The sequence below is a fragment of the Coregonus clupeaformis genome, chromosome 14 (genome assembly GCF_020615455.1).
Source record: "Coregonus clupeaformis isolate EN_2021a chromosome 14, ASM2061545v1, whole genome shotgun sequence".
Lineage (NCBI taxonomy): Eukaryota > Metazoa > Chordata > Actinopteri > Salmoniformes > Salmonidae > Coregonus > Coregonus clupeaformis.
Window position 1 is genome coordinate 3,953,259 of NC_059205.1, and position 15,996 is coordinate 3,969,254.

At 47.5% G+C, this 15,996-nt stretch overlaps 1 long non-coding RNA gene across 1 annotated transcript in view; it reads left to right on the forward strand.

Moving 5' to 3' along the window:
* LOC121580604 overlaps window positions 1-15,996 on the forward strand; it is a 16,696-nt gene continuing 700 nt past the window's right edge. Inside the window, exon 1 of the long non-coding RNA XR_006003105.2 lies at window positions 1-149. This is a non-coding gene — a long non-coding RNA (uncharacterized LOC121580604). The remainder of the gene's footprint in view (window positions 150-15,996) is intronic.

Sequence of the window (15,996 nt, forward strand, 5' to 3'; positions counted from 1 at the left end):
AATATGGTCAATTGAGAATAGAACGGTTAAAAAATAAGCTATCCATGTTTAAGTTTTCGGAAGGAACTGGAGAGTTTCAAAGAAACAGGCAGCCAAACACGCCTCGTGAGGGAGAAATGCCGTGAGAGAAAGAGGAGCGAGATCGACAGGTAGTTTCAAGTTTTATTAGTTGTATGTATGAAGTTGTATGTACAGGATACACATGGTATATACACCGTCCAACGAAATGCTTACTTGCAGGTTCCTTCTCGACAATGCATCAACAATAAGAAATTATACAAGATAAGAATACGAACATAAAGTAAATGGCTCAGTAGAATAGAATAAACATTTTAGCATAAGTATAATACAGGAAGGCACAATTTATAGTGAAATATTTACACATGTATCAGGGAAGGGGGGGGGGGGCAAGTGTTTAAATTGTGCAGTATTTAGCAATAATAAATAAGCAGTTGTGGTGAGTGTGTGAATGAGTGTATGTCTGTGTGGGTGTGTACATGAGTGAGTGCAGGTGTGCTAAGGTGCCGAGTCAGTGCAGGTGGTCAGTCCAGTTCAATTGTTCAACGGTCTGATGGCTTGTAGATATAAACTGTCTTTGAGCCTGTTGGTATCAGACCTCATGCTCCGTACAATACTGTCTGCCCGACGGCAAGGGAGTGAACAGCTCCTGGCTGGGGTGTGTGGGGTCCTTGATGATGCTGGGGGACTTCTTCAGGCACCGTTTCGTGTAGCTGGATGGGTGGGAGGATGGTCCAAGTTGGCCATCTTCACCACCTGCTGGAGGGCCTTGCGGTCGTGGACGGAGCAATTCCCGTACCAGGCCGTGATGCAACCGGTCAGGACGCTCTCGATGGTGCAGTGGAGGTAGGCTGTGAGGCGAGCAACAAAAATGCATATGAGAAATACTCGCGGTGAGTTTATTGCAATTTAAATAATTGTACACTGCCATTCTAAGTCTTTGACAATTGACACCACCTTGTCTACTTGATAATTGTCAACTGCTTGCCAAGGCGGGAAATGCGACTATCTACTGTATACTGAACAAAAATATAATTCTCTAAGACTGCACACCAGACCAGAACACTGCCAAGAAGAGATGGCCGAACCAGCTCAGTCTATGGTTACACAGACGAATCAAATACAACTCACCAATTGACAGACTGGAATAAAAAACTATAGAACAGTGCAGTTGCAAAGTTTTGTAACAGAATTACGGTTTGTGCTGTTAGTGCCATAATTCGGTTAAATGTTTTTTGTAAAATTTTCAGGAGAAATTTGTAAAAGTAATAATAATAATATGCCATTTAGCAGACGCTTTTATCAAAAGCGACTTACAGTCATGTGCGCATACATTTTTACGTAAAGTAGTCCTTGTGCATAGAGTTGTATGGTTTGTTTAACTTTGCGATCATTAGTTTTGTTTGACGTGCATTTTAAAGTGAAGAATTACAGTGGAATTGCCTGTAGGTAAACCTGTAGCTCTGCTTACCTTCACACACACACAGTCTTATCACACACCTGGTGTCAGATACGGGCCCTGAGGGCAGCAGTTACTAAAGGAGCACGGCACCTACCTCCTACGCACTGCACCCTGCCTCACCCCAGTACAGCCCAGCAAACCCCAGCACAGTCAAACCACAAATACACAGAGACAGAGACTTTCAAAGAACTACCATTAAGAAATCTGAAGGTACAAATTCAGAGGGACCTATAATGACTAAATCCTACCACTGACAATGGTAATACTGTTGATGCAGTGGTAATACTGTTGACGCAGTGGTAATACAAGTATGAGTAATATAGAACAAGTCTGAATAATGAGTGATGTCATTGATTGGATTGTTTTAGTCCTAACTGGGAGAATCTCTGGAGAAAAGGCCCCTTAACCAGACAGGGATCAAACAAAAAAAATCACAAAAATACCATCTTAGGCTAACTGAAATATTTACATGTAGCCTAATTTGATAATTTGTCTTTTTTTAGACACGCGTGTATGCTGATATGCACATTAGCCTACTCATTAGCATAGAAAAGGTGCCATTATGTGGGGAAACTGATTGCAACGGTGCTTATGATTTTATACCTGTCATTACGTAACCGGTTTACACACAACTAGTGTTTTTATTGGAGCAATTAAGGTTAATGGCTCTTCGCCAAGTGAAGAACAGCAATCTGATGGTGACCCACTATCCTTCCACAGGACAAAGTCCTGATGGTGACCCACTTTCCTTCCATGTTTTTCCCCCCTTTTTTGTATTTTGCTGTAGTTTTACAGTGCATTCGGAAAGTATTCAGACCCTTTGACTTTTTCCACATTTTGTTACGTTACAGCCTTATTCTAAAATTGATTAAATAGTTTTTTTTCCACCTCATCAATACCCCATAATGACAAAGCAAAAACAGTTTTTTTGAATTCTTTAGCAAAAATAAATAAAAAGTATTCAGACTCTTTACTCAGTACTTTGTTGAAACACCTTTGGCAGCGATTACAGCCTCGATTCTTCTTGGGTATGACGCTACAAGCTTGGCACACCTGTATTTGGAGAGTTTATCCCATTCTTCTCTGCAGATCCTCTCAAGTTGTGTCAGGTTGGATGGGGACCGTCACTGCACAGCTATTTTCAGGTCTCTCTAGAGATGTTCGATCGGGTTCAAGTCCGGGCTCTGGCTGTGCCACTCAAGGACATTCAGAGACTTGTCCCGAAGCCACTCCTGCGTTGTCTTGGCTGTGTGCTTAGGGTCAAGGAGGGCATTAATCAGAGAGGCAACAAAGAGACAAAAGATAACCCTGAAGGAGCTGCAAAGCTCCACAGCGGAGATTGGCGTATCTGTCCATAGGACCACTTTAAGCCGTACACTCCACAGAGCTGAGCTTTACGGAAGAGTGGCGAGAAAAAAGCAATTGCTCAAAGAAAAAATATAAGCAAACACGTTTGGTGTTTGCCAAAAGGCATGTGGGAGACTCCCCAAACATATGGAAGAAGGTACTCTGGTCAGATGAGACTAAAATTGAGCTTTTTGGCCATCAAGGAAAATCTCTGGCGCAAACCTAACACCTCTCATCACACCATGTTTTTCATCAGCAGGGACTGGGAAACTGGTCAGAATTGAAGGAATGATGGATGGCGCTAAATACAGGGAAATTCTTGAGGGAAACCTGTTTCAGTCTTCCAGAGATTTGAGACTGGGACGGAGGTTCACCTTCCAGCAGGACAATGACCCTAAGCATACTGCGAAAGCAACACTCGAGTGGTTTAAGGGGAAACATTTAAATGTCGTGGAATGGCCCAGTCAAAGCCCAGACCTCAATCCAACTGAGAATCTGTGGGATGACTTAAAAATTGCTGTACACCAGCGGAACCCATCCGAGCTGAACCTCGGCAAGACAGAGCTGCTCTTCCTCCCGGGGAAGGACTGCCCGCTCCATGATCTTGCCATCACGGCTGACAACTCCATTGTGTCCTCCTCCCAGAGTGCTAAGAACCTTGGCGTGACCCTGGACAACACCCTGTTGTTCTCCGCTAACATCAAAGTGGTGACCCGATCCTGCAGGTTCATGCTCTACAACATTCGCAGAGTACGACCCTACCTTACACAGAAAGCGGCACAGGTCCTAATCCAGGCACTTGTCATCTCCCGTCTAGATTACTGCAACTCGCTGTTGGCTGGGCTCCCTGCCTGTGCCATTAAACCCCTACAACTTATCCAGAACGCTGCAGCCCGTCTGGTATTCAACCTTCCCAAGTTCTCTCATGTCACCCCACTCCTCCGCACACTCCACTGGCTTCCAGTTGAAGCTCGCATCTACTACAAAACCATGGTGCTTGCCTACGGAGCTGTGAGGGGAAAGGCACCTCCTTACCTTCAGGCTATGATCAGACCCTACACCCAAACGAGGGCACTACGTTCATCCACCTCTGGCCTGCTAGCCCCCCTACCTTTACGGAAGCACAGTTCCCGCTCAGCCCAGTCAAAGCTATTCGCTGCTCTGGCACCCCAATGGTGGAACAAGCTCCCCCACTACGCCAGGACAGCGGAGTCACTGACCACCTTCCGGAGACAATTGAAACCCTACCTCTTTAAGGAATACCTGGAATAGTATAACAGTAATCCTTCTACACCCCCCCCCCCTCCCCCAGTGGTGGTTGTCCCACTGGCTATCCTAAGTTGAATGCACCTGGATAAGAGTGTCTGCTAAATGACTTAAATGTAAATGTAAACTTGAAGGAGCTGGAGCAGTTTTGCCTTGAAGAATGGGAAAAAATCCCAGTGGCTAGATGTGCCAAGCTAATAGAGACATACCCCAAGAGACGTGCAGCTGTAATTGCTGCAAAATGTGGCTCTACAAATATTGACTTTGACGGGGGGTGAATAGTTATGCATGCTCAAGTTCTGTTTTTTTTGGGTCTTATTTCTTGTTTGTTTCACACACAAAAAATATTTAATTCCAGGTTGTAAGGCAACAAAATAGGAAAAATGCCAAGGGGGTGAATACTTTCGCAAGCCGCAGCACAAGCAGCTGAATTCCAGCCACCACAGTCATAGACAACTTCCCATTATGACTAATGGAGGATTATGTCAACACAGAGCTTCGATCGCAGTAATACAATACAGATCAATTCACTGGTGGGCCCAGACACATCCTGTTCTCTCACAAAGGGTTGATTGGACAAGGGCCAGGGCCATTAGTGGACAACACCATCCTGGAGAGACAGTGTCAGTAGAACTCTTAGGTCAATTGGTCTTGTTTTCAATGTCTTCCATTTCACATCAATTCATGATTTACATGAAAGTCTGAGTTGCCCATGCTTATCTCAACTGGGAATAGGCCCAGCAATTAACTCTACAAAGGCCCAAACATCACAAAATAGGCAGCTTTATCAGTCACCCTTAAGAACAGGGTGACTGAGCCAACTAATTCAGTCAGAGGAGACGCTACAGCACAATGGTTTCTACCTGAGGCAACCAAGCCCCTGTTTCAATTTCTGAGGATAGGTCCAACTGGGGGTCAGTCTGTGTGAATAAGTGTGAGAACAGGATTCACTGCACTGTCTCATTGTTCCCTAGAGAGGTTTGAATTTCAAACCCACTCACCTTTGCCATAATACCATCCACCTCCTCCAGTTCATAGTGAAAACATTGGTCCCTGTAGTACTGTATCAAATGTCCCGCTTCGATTCGCTTTGTCCACCTTGATCCTTAGTTTGACTGATGGTCCTATATCTGTTACCAAATGTGAAGGAATATTCTTTACAGTGTCTTCTATTGAAATACGGTATGGTGTGGATAAAAGTAGGTTCTCAATTGCATGCGAACCTTCCGTTTTTACTACAAGTTAAAGTAATGCTTTACACTACACACAAGGCTTTTTACATATCCTGGTCGAGTAGATTAGAGTAGGCTACTTACGAGATTCACTATATGAAAGATCAAGACCAACAGCACGGCATGTTACAACACTCAAAGCCCTCAGTCACTACCGTGTTACAACACTCAAAGCCCTCAGTCACTACCGTGTTACAACACTCAATGCCCTCAGTCACTACCGTGTTACAACACTCAAAGCCCTCAGTCACTACCGTGTTACATCACTCAAAGCCCTCAGTCACTACCGTGTTACATCACTCAAAGCCCTCAGTCACTACCGTGTTACATCACTCAAAGCCCTCAGTCACTACCGTGTTACAACACTCAAAGCCCTCAGTCACTACCGTGTTACATCACTCAAAGCCCTCAGTCACTACCGTGTTACAACACTCAAAGCCCTCAGTCACTACCATGTTACATCACTCAAAGCCCTCAGTCACTACCATGTTACATCACTCAAAGCCCTCAGTCACTACCATGTTACAACACTCAAAGCCCTCAGTCACTACCGTGTTACATCACTCAAAGCCCTCAGTCACTACCGTGTTACATCACTCAAAGCCCTCAGTCACTACCGTGTTACAACACTCAAAGCCCTCAGTCACTACCATGTTACAACACTCAAAGCCCTCAGTCACTACCATGTTACATCACTCAAAGCCCTCAGTCACTACCGTGTTACATCACTCAAAGCCCTCAGTCACTACCGTGTTACAACACTCAAAGCCCTCAGTCACTACCGTGTTACAACACTCAAAGCCCTCAGTCACTACCGTGTTACAACACTCAAAGCCCTCAGTCACTACCGTGTTACAACACTCAAAGCCCTCAGTCACTACCGTGTTACAACACTCAAAGCCCTCAGTCACTACCATGTTACATCACTCAAAGCCCTCAGTCACTACCGTGTTACATCACTCAAAGCCCTCAGTCACTACCGTGTTACAACACTCAAAGCCCTCAGTCACTACCGTGTTACAACACTCAAAGCCCTCAGTCACTACCGTGTTACAACACTCAAAGCCCTCAGTCACTACCGTGTTACAACACTCAAAGCCCTCAGTCACTACCATGTTACAACACTCAAAGCCCTCAGTCACTACCATGTTACAACACTCAAAGCCTTCAGTCACTACCATGTTACAAAACTCAAAGCAAAGCCTCAGTCACTACCGTGTTACATCACTCAAAGCCCTCAGTCACTTCCGTGTTACAACACTCAAAGCCTTCAGTCACTACCATGTTACAACACTCAAAGCCCTCAGTCACTACCATGTTACAAAACTCAAAGCAAAGCCTCAGTCACTACCATGTTACATCACTCAAAGCCCTCAGTCACTACCATGTTACAACACTCAAAGCCCTCAGTCACTACCGTGTTACATCACTCAAAGCCCTCAGTCACTACCGTGTTACAACACTCAAAGCCCTCAGTCACTACCATGTTACAACACTCAAAGCCCTCAGTCACTACCATGTTACATCACTCAAAGCCCTCAGTCACTACCATGTTACATCACTCAAAGCCCTCAGTCACTACCATGTTACAACACTCAAAGCCCTCAGTCACTACCATGTTACATCACTCAAAGCCCTCAGTCACTACCATGTTACAACACTCAAAGCCCTCAGTCACTACCATGTTACAACACTCAAAGCCCTCAGTCACTACCGTGTTACATCACTAAAAGCCCTCAGTCACTATCGTGTTACATTACTAAAAGCCCTCAGTCACTACCATGTTACAACAATCAAAGCCCTCAGTCACTACCATGTTACATTACTAAAAGCCCTCAGTCACATCACTAAAAGCCCTCAGTCACTACCGTGTTACAAAACTCAAAGCAAAGCCTCAGTCAGTACCAATCTTACTGCCCTTAAACGTCCCCTCGGACACGAGGAACAATCGTGCAAAGAAACAATGGCAGTTGTCTGTGTTCAAGTGCTCATGATTAATAAAGATTGTCCTTTCAATCGCCCTTGTTTTTCTAACAGTGGCGTGATGATTTCATTATGGCCACATCAATGAAAGGCCTCACTGTACACACTGTTGTCCCATGAATCAGCAATGACTCAACTGGGTAGCTGGGCCACTTCAATTTTCTCTGGAGTTTGTTTTGTCTTTCAGAAAAGTTAATGGATCACAGTCATATCACAGCCATGGTGCAATTCTGGCTCAATGTTGTAACAAGGAAATCTCCTGTTTTAATGACAAATCAGATCCAGTAATGACAGATTTTTAAACTGTACAACACTGTGCAAGCGGTCAACATTTACCGTCTAAATTAGGCCTAGGCACAAGGACTGATCTGTATCGATGACTGTCCTCCTTAGCTGTAGTCTAAACACTATAGATTGAGGTGCATGTCCATTATCGACCACAAACCACCACCGTCGCCCGCCACTGCCCACTGAGTGAATTGCATAACTGTAATTAAATTCAGTATAGTATAGTAGCCTATATGTATAGTGTGTGTCCTTGCATAAGAGTGCGCGTGTGCGTTTGTGCGTGTGTGTGTGTGTGTGCGTGTGCGTGCGTGCGTGTGTGTGTGTGCGCATCCCTCAGTTCATGTATGTCTTCTGGTGTGTATATCCCAGGAAGTCTGACAATATTTTCTGAGGACAAAGGAGTCCTTAGTGAGGACATGGGGAAGAATGTCGTTTCTCTCTGGTCCCAACCCTACACTAGGTGGGTGTGAATCAGTCTGATTCATTGAGCCTCCTGGGGGCCCCTTGGGCATTCCTCAACCTCCAGGCGACGCCCGCATCAGAGAAAGATGGCCGCCTGCCTCTCGCCCAAGCACGCACCTTCCTCTTGTCTTGGCGTGAGGCTTCACTCTACGTGTCACTCTACGTGTCCTCATAAAAAGACCTGGGACTTTGTGCAATAGTGTGGACCCTCTGTTTAACGTCTGCTGTCATAACATTGTTCTGTTCTATGACTCAAAGAGATGAAGGATAAACATGGAAAGCTAGAAGAGAATAATTTGCATACTTTCCCGAGTGATTGTGTGTCCCCCCGGAGGTTTGGCTAATGCAAATTCAGATGTGATGGTTAGTTATATCATAATACCTGGCGTGTCCTTGTAGAGTAACTGAAATAACAGGAAGCAGCCCAGATGGATCAGTTCCCTGGTGCTTTAATGAGGCTAACCTCACCTTAAGGTGGGCTGAAGGGAGTTGATCTTTACCTGGTAAGGACTTGGGTGTGGGGTACCCTGACTTCCCCTCAGAGGATTTTAGGTTTAATTTCCTACTTAGGATGTAGAATTGTGTCAGTTTAGCTGTGCAGTGGCACTTTACTTTACTGACTGACTGACTGACTGGTGGACTGACTGACTGACTGGTGGACTGACTGACTGACTGGTGGACTGACTGACTGGTGGACTGACTGACTGACTGGTGAACTGACTGACTGACTGGTGGACTGACTGACTGACTGGTGAACTGACTGACTGACTGGTGGACTGACTGACTGACTGGTGGACTGACTGACTGACTGGTGGACTGACTGACTGACTGGTGGACTGACTGACTGACTGGTGGACTGACTGACTGACTGGTGAACTGACTGACTGGTGAACTGACTGACTGACTGGTGGACTGACTGACTGACTGGTGAACTGACTGACTGGTGGACTGACTGACTGACTGGTGGACTGACTGACTGACTGGTGGACTGACTGACTGGTGAACTGACTGACTGACTGGTGAACTGACTGACTGACTGACTGGTGAACTGACCGACCGACTGGTGGACCGACCGACTGGGGACGGACTGACTGACCGACTGGTGGACTGACTGACTGGTGGACCGACTGACTGACTGGTGGACTGACTGACTGGTGGACTGACTGACTGACTGGTGGACTGACTGACTGACTGGTGGACTGACTGACTGGTGAACTGACTGACTGACTGCTGGACTGACTGACTGGTGGATGGACCGACCGACTGACTGGTGGACTGACTGACTGTGGACTGACTGACTGACTGGTGGACTGACTGACTGCGTGGACTGACCGACTGACCGGTGGACCGACTGACCGACTGGTGGACTGACTGACCGACTGGTGGACTGACCGACCGACTGGTGGACTGACTGACCGACTGGTGGACCGACTGACTGACCGGGTGGACTGACCGACTGACTGGTGGACTGACCGACTGACCGCGAACCGACGACTGGTGAACTGACCGACTGGTGGACTGACTGACTGACTGGTGAACTGACTGACTGGGTGGACTGACTGACTGACTGGTGGACTGACTGACTGACTGGTGGACTGACTGACTGGTGAACGACCGACTGACTGGTGAACTGACTGACCGACTGACTGGTGAACTGACTGACTGACTGGTGAACTGACTGACTGGTGAACTGACTGACTGACTGGTGAGACTGACTGACTGGTGGAACGGACCGACTGACTGACTGGTGGACTGACCGACTGGTGGACCGACTGACCGACTGGTGGACTGACTGACTGGTGGACTGACTGACCGACTGGTGGACTGACTGACTGACTGGTGGACCGACCGACTGACTGGTGGACCGACTGACCGACTGACCGGTGGACTGACTGACTGACTGGTGGACTGACTGACTGACTGGTGGACTGACTGACTGACTGGTGGACTGACTGACTGACTGGTGGACTGACTGACTGACTGGTGAACTGACTGACTGGTGAACTGACTGACTGACTGGTGGACTGACTGACTGACTGGTGAACTGACTGACTGGTGGACTGACTGACTGACTGGTGGACTGACTGACTGACTGGTGGACTGACTGACTGACTGGTGAACTGACTGACTGACTGACTGGTGAACTGACTGACTGACTGACTGGTGAACTGACTGACTGACTGGTGAACTGACTGACTGACTGACTGGTGAACTGACTGACTGACTGGTGAACTGACTGACTGACCGACTGGTGAACCGACTGACTGACTGGTGAACTGACTGACTGACTGACTGGGTGAACCGACTGACTGACCGACTGGTGAACTGACTGACCGACTGGTGAACTGACCGACTGGTGAACTGACTGACTGACTGGTGGACCGACTGACTGGTGGGACGGACTGACTGACTGACCGGTGGACTGACTGACTGGACTGACTGACCGGACCGACTGACTGGTGGACTGACTGACTGACTGCGTGGACCGACTGACTGACCGACTGTTGAACTGACTGACCGACTGTTGAACTGACTGACCGACCGACCGACTGGTGGACTGACTGACCGACTGGTGGACTGACCGACTGACTGACTTGTGGACTGACCGACCGACTTGTGGACTGACCGACTGGTGAACTGACTGACTGACTGTTGAACCGACTGACTGGTGAACTGACTGACTGACTGGTGGACTGACTGACTGACTGGTGGACTGACTGACTGACTGGTGAACTGACTGACTGGTGGACTGACTGACTGACTGGTGAACTGACTGACTGACTGGTGGACTGACGCAACTGGTGGACTGACTGACTGACTGGTTACTGGTGACTGACTGACTGACTGGTGGACTGACTGACTGACTGGTGGACTGACTGACCGACTGGGACTGACCGACTGGTGGACTGACACTGACCCTGGACCGACTGACTGGACTGGATGGACTGACCGACTGACTGGTGAACTGACCGACTGACTGGTGAACTGACTGACGACTGGTGGACTGACTGACCACTGGACTGACCGACTGACGGGACTGACTGACTGGTGGACTGACTGACTGACTGGTGAACTGACTGACTGACTGACTGGTGAACCGACCGACTGACTGACTGGTGAACTGACTGACTGACTGGTGAACCGACTGACTGACTGACTGGGTGAACCGACCGACTGACTGGTGGACTGACCGACCGACTGGTGGACTGACTGACTGACTGTGAACTGACTGACCGGGTGGACTGACTGACCGACTGGTGGACTGACCGACTGGTGAACTGACTGACTGACTGGTGAACTGACTGACTGACTGGTGAACTGACTGACTGACTGACTGGTGAACTGACTGACTGACTGGTGAACTGACTGACTGACTGACTGGTGAACTGACTGACTGACTGGTGAACTGACTGACTGGTGAACTGACTGACTGACTGGTGGACTGACTGACTGGTGGACGGACTGACTGACTGACTGGTGGACTGACTGACTGGTGGACTGACTGACTGGTGGACTGACTGACTGACTGGTGGACTGACTGACTGACTGACTGTTGAACTGACTGACCGACTGACTGTTGAACTGACTGACCGACCGACTGACTGGTGGACTGACTGACTGACTGGTGGACTGACTGACTGACTGACTTGTGGACTGACTGACTGACTTGTGGACTGACTGACTGGTGAACTGACTGACTGACTGTTGAACTGACTGACTGGTGAACTGACTGACTGGTGGACTGACTGACTGACTGGTGGACTGACTGACTGACTGGTGAACTGACTGACTGGTGGACTGACTGACTGACTGGTGAACTGACTGACTGGTGAACTGACTGACTGACTGGTGAACTGACTGACTGACTGGTGGACTGACTGGTGGACTGACTGACTGACTGACTGGTGGACTGACTGACTGACTGACTGGTGAACTGACTGACTGACTGACTGGTGGACTGACTGACTGACTGACTGATGAACTGACTGACTGACTGGTGAACTGACTGACTGACTGGTGGACTGACTGACTGACTGGTGGACTGACTGACTGACTGGTGGACTGACTGACTGACTGACTGGTGGACTGACTGACTGACTGGTGAACTGACTGACTGACTGGTGGACTGACTGACTGACTGCTGAACTGACTGACTGACTGGTGGACTGACTGACTGACTGGTGGACTGACTGACTGACTGGTGGACTGACTGACTGGTGAACTGACTGACCGGTGGACTGACAGACCGGTGAACTGACTGACTGACTGGTGAACTGACTGACTGACTGGTGAACTGACTGACTGGTGAACTGACTGACTGACTGGTGAACTGACTGACTGGTGAACTGACTGACTGACTGGTGGACTGACTGACTGGTGGACGGACTGACTGACTGACTGGTGGACTGACTGACTGACTGGTGGACTGACTGACTGACTGGTGGACTGACTGACTGGTGGACTGACTGACTGACTGGCGGACTGACTGACTGACTGCCTGTTGAACTGACTGACTGACTGTTGAACTGACTGACTGGTGGACTGACTGACTGACTGGTGGACTGACTGACTGACTTGTGGACTGACTGACTGACTTGTGGACTGACTGACTGGTGAACTGACTGACTGACTGTTGAACTGACTGACTGGTGAACTGACTGACTGGTGGACTGACTGACTGACTGGTGGACTGACTGACTGACTGGTGAACTGACTGACTGGAGGACTGACTGACTGACTGGTGAACTGACTGACTGGTGAACTAACTGACTGACTGGTGAACTGACTGACTGACTGCTGAACTGACTGACTGACTGGTGAACTGACTGACTGACTGGTGGACTGACTGGTGGACTGACTGACTGACTGGTGGACTGACTGACTGACTGGTGGACTGACTGACTGACTGACTGGTGGACTGACTGACTGGTGGACTGACTGACTGACTGGTGGACTGACTGACTGACTGGTGGATTGACTGACTGGTGAACTGACTGACTGACTGGTGGACTGACTGACTGACTGGTGGACTGACTGACTGACTGGTGAACTGACTGACTGACTGGTGAACTGACTGACTGACTGGTGGACTGACTGACTGGTGGACCAACTGACTGGTGGACTGACTGACTGGTGGACTGACTGACTGACTGGTGGACTGACTGACTGGTGGACTGACTGACTGACCGGTGAACTGACCGACCGACTGGTGGACTGACTGACTGGTGACCAACTGACTGGTGGACTGACTGACTGGTGGACTGACTGACTGACTGGTGGACTGACTGACTGACTGGTGGACTGACTGACTGACTGGTGGACTGACTGACTGGTGGACTGACTGACTGACTGGTGAACTGACTGACTGACTGGTGGACTGACTGACTGACTGGTGGACTGACTGACTGACTGGTGGACTGACTGGTGGACTGACTGGTGGACTCCACTTGAGGGCATTCTTAAGACCCCACTGTCACAAACTCCTACTAATTTATAAAAGCACTTTCTCTGAAGATCTATTCAACACTGCCTTTCACACAGAGTCTAACCTAGCTAATCTGGACTAACCTAGCTAATCTGGACTAACCTAGCTAATCTGGACTAACCTAGCTAATCTGGACTAACCTAGCTAATCTGGACTAACCTAGCTAATCTGGACTAACCTAGCTAATCTGGACTAACCTAGCTAATCTGGACTCCATGCATAAATTAACATCCGAGAACAAGTTCCACCCCTCCAGCTTTTACCTCATTAGATATTGATGCTTGTTGAAGTTGGCAGTTGGCCCCCTGCTGAGCTCTCAGCTTAGACCACCTCTGCTTACTCACTCTGACCCCATCACTCATCAGGGTGTCATGATCACTGTGGTTTTATGTGTGCCAAGAACAGATGGTTGTGTTTTCTGTCATGAAGAGACATGTTGCAGCCACCGACACGACCAACTTTGATAGTAGGCCAAAGTAGGCCTAATGTTAGGGATGGGGGAAATATCAATACAGTTATATATCGCAATATTATTTTGGACGATATTCTATCGACACTTACTATCAATTTGTAAAAACAAATACAGTGGGGAAAAAAAGTATTTAGTCAGCCACCAATTGTGCAAGTTCTCCCACTTAAAAAGATGAGAGAGGCCTGTAATTTTCATCATAGGTACACGTCAACTATGACAGACAAAATGAGAAGAAAAAAATCCAGAAAATCACATTGTAGGATTTTTTTATTTATTTGCAAATTATGGTGGAAAATAAGTATTTGGTCAATAACAAAAGTTTCTCAATACTTTGTTATATACCCTTTGTTGGCAATGACACCGGTCAAACGTTTTCTGTAAGTCTTCACAAGGTTTTCACACACTGTTGCTGGTATTTTGGCCCATTCCTCCATGCAGATCTCCCTCAAGAGCAGTGATGTTTTGGGGGCTGTCGCTGGGCAACACGGACTTTCAACTCCCTCCAAAGATTTTCTATGGGGTTGAGATCTGGAGACTGGCTAGGCCACTCCAGGACCTTGAAATGCTTCTTACGAAGCCACTCTTCGTTGCCCGGGCGATGTGTTTGGGATCATTGTCATGCTGAAAGACCCAGCCACGTTTCATCTTCAATGCCCTTGCTGATGGAAGGAGGTTTTGCACTCAAAATCTCACGATACATGGCCCCATTCATTCTTTCCTTTACACGGATCAGTCGTCCTGGTCCCTTTGCAGAAAAAACCGCCCCAAAGCATGATGTTTCTACCCCCATGCTCACAGTAGGTATGGTGTTCTTTGGATGCAACTCAGCATTCTTTGTCCTCCAAACACGACTGAGTTGAGTTTTTACCAAAAAGCTATATTTTGGTTTCATCTGACCATATGACATTCTCCCAATCCTCTTCTGGATAATCCAAATGCACTCTAGCAAACTTCAGATGGGCCTGGACATGTACTGGCTTAAGCAGGGGGACACGTCTGGCACTGCAGGATTTGAGTCCCTGGCGCGTAGTGTGTTACTGATGGTAGGCTTTGTTACTTTGGTCCCAGCTCTCTGCAGGTCATTCACTAGGTCCCCCCGTGTGGTTCTGGGATTTTGCTCACCGTTCTTGTGATCATTTTGACCCCACGGGGTGAGATCTTCGTGGAGCCCCAGATCGAGGGGAGATTATCAGTGGTCTTGTATGTCTTCCATTTCCTAATAATTGCTCCCACAGTTGATTTCTTCAAACCAAGCTGCTTACCTATTGCAGATTCAGTCTTCCCAGCCTGGTACAGGTCTACCATTTTGTTTCTGGTGTCCTTTGACAGCTCTTTGGTCTTGGCCATAGTGGAGTTTGGAGTGTGACTGTTTGAGGTTGCGGACAGGTGTCTTTTATACTGATAACAAGTTCAAACAGGTGCCATTAATACAGGTAACGAGTGGAGGACAGAGGAGCCTCTTAAAGAAGAAGTTACAGGTCTGTGAGAGCCAGAAATCTTGCTTGTTTGTAGGTGACCAAATACTTATTTTCCACCATAATTTGCAAATAAATTCATTAAAAATCCTACAATGTGATTTTCAGGATTTTTTTCTCTCAATTTGTCTGTCATAGTTGACGTGTACCTATGATGAAAATGACAGGCCTCTCTCATCTTTTTAAGTGGGAGAACTTGCACAATTGGTGGCTGACTAAATACTTTTTTTCCCCACTGTATATATCAATTTTTTTGCTACATAGCGTTAGCTAGCTCAAGTCGGCTGTACCTGCGCCAAAACTAGTGTTTTTCAGCCTATACCTTGCTCTCTGTCGTCTTTTAAAATAGTGAGCCAACATGTTTTCAGCAGTTTTATTTCCCTGACATATCAAAACTTGCTCTGTCTTGTCTCCCTGCAGCATGTAGTGAGCAATATGTTTGGAACATCAAACCACAATAAAATCACAGTATCAAATCGCAATACATATAGAATTGTGAAAATCGC